We start from the raw sequence: 2,500 nt of genomic DNA, 5'->3' as shown, positions 1-2,500 counted from the left end.
TATATATACACTGCACAGTACCACCTCTATATCCTGTATATATACTGCACAGTACCACCTCTATATCCTGTATATATACACTGCACAGTACCACCTCTATATCCTGTATATATACTGCACAGTACCACCTCTATATCCTGTATATATATACTGCACAGTACCACCTCTATATCCTGTATATATATACACTGCACAGTACCACCTCTATATCCTGTATATATACACTGCACAGTACCACCTCTATATCCTGTATATATACACTGCACAGTACCACCTCTATATCCTGTATATATACACTGCCCAGTACCACCTCTATATCCTGTATATATACACTGCACAGTACCACCTCTATATCCTGTATATATATATACACTGCACAGTACCACCTCTATATCCTGTATATATATATATACTGCCCAGTACCACCTCTATATCCTGTATATATATACACTGCACAGTACCACCTCTATATCCTGTATATATATATACACTGCACAGTACCACCTCTATATCCTGTATATATATACTGCACAGTACCACCTCTATATCCTGTATATATATATACTGCACAGTACCACCTCTATATCCTGTATATATACACTGCACAGTACCACTCCTCCTGTATATATACACTGCACAGTACCACCTCTATATCCTGTATATATACACTGCACAGTACCACCTCTATATCCTGTATATATACTGCACAGTACCACCTCTATATCCTGTATATATATATATACTGCCCAGTACAGCTCCTCCCATCCTGTATATACTGCCCAGTACCACTTCTTCCATCCTGTATGTGTATATATATATATATATATATATATATATATATATATATATACTGTACAGTACCACTTCTCCTGTATATATATACTGCCCAGTACCGCTCCTCCCGTCCTGTATATACTGCACAGTACCACTGTCACGATATGGTATGAAATATCATAAGTAGTTCTCTTGCTAGCCTGAGTGGGCTAAGCCCCCTTCTTGGAGTAACAGTTTGTAGCTGCAAATTCCTGGCTTTCCTTCTCTGAGAGTATGGGGGAAGAGAGGTTTTATTGCCGCATGGAATTTACGACTAGCATTTCCTGTGTAAGCTCTTGTTCAGCTATAAGGGAAGTAGAAACTTCAAGAATCCATGAAAGATTCTTTGTTTAGTTTTTGTTAGATATTAGGCAAACGATTTAAGCTAGGAACATGAAAATATATATTCGTAGTCTCACTCGGTGTATCTACACATCCCATGAAACTCGGGTTTCTAACTCCATCTGGTAAAGAAGTAGGGTTTTCTCTGGAAAAATGTATCCCAGATAGGACATATTTGATCTCATTAGAATGCTCACGTTAATCCGAGATGAATTATGAGTATGTTAGGACTCTGACATGTTTTGTAGTGAAGTTATAGAAATCAGAGGAAATAGTTTAAAGTTTACTCAGAATGTAGAGAGAGGAGGGTCTGCATAAGCCAGCCCTTCTGTGATGTCAAAGCCTTAAGGTATTAAGTTTGTGGCAGGCTCCCCAGCTCAGTCTCTTCTGCTGATGTCTCCTTCTGGACTGCTTGTCTTCTGAAGCCAGCAGCACGTCCAAATGAGCTGGGACATATGGAAAAACTCCACTAGCCTGGATGCCTGTCATGCTTTAAACATGTGAGTGTTGCTTTTCTCATTTATTCCCTTTATGTTATAATTACCCATGTACATATTTGCAATTGTCTCATTTGTAACTTGTTTATAAAATATTTTTGATAACGCACTGCCTAATTTTTAATGGGATATACTATTATATGTTAGTTCTTCTCCATGCTCTAAAAACCGTACCCTAAGTCTTCTGAAGGGAAAACGCTACTGTTACTGTTGAGTTGGGTTAGCTTCGGACCCGTTTAATCGAAGCTGGTGGCAGCGATAGTGCGCTGACTGTTGGATTATGCTGAAGCAACTGCGGGTTTGATAATTATTGTTCCTGCCTGAGTGGGAGTAGTTACCGCGTCGCTGCAGCGTGCCCAATAGCCAGTACATAGCAGGCAGCCTTTCTGGCGACTAATTACCCAGGGTGCAGTACCTAATCTGACCTGAGAGTAAGGGGGCGCCAGAGAGCTGCAAGTGTTAAGTGGAACTGTAAGCGGGATATACATAAATCCCTGCAGTTCGTGGTATATAGAAAAGCAGTGGGATACCTAGAATAAGCCCCTGCTGTAAACTAAGAGGTCAATAGCCTTGTGTGTGGTTTTTCATCACATCACATCGTGGAGTGGAGGGATAACTAAGATAAGCCCCCTGCACATGTGATAGCCGTCTGTTGGCCTAAAGTCACCTCAATCCGTGACGTAGGGGTGACAGTCACGGTGTGAATCCTGACCCATTGGTGACAGCGGTCAGGGGAATCGTGACAACCGCTCCTCCCGTCCTGTATATACTGCACAGTACCACTCCTCCCGTCCTGTATATACTGTCCAGTACCGCTCCTCCAATCCTGTATATACTGCCCAGTACCG

The sequence above is a fragment of the Ranitomeya imitator genome, chromosome 8, assembly GCF_032444005.1.
Source record: "Ranitomeya imitator isolate aRanImi1 chromosome 8, aRanImi1.pri, whole genome shotgun sequence".
Taxonomy (NCBI): domain Eukaryota; kingdom Metazoa; phylum Chordata; class Amphibia; order Anura; family Dendrobatidae; genus Ranitomeya; species Ranitomeya imitator.
This window is presented reverse-complemented; position numbering follows the sequence as displayed.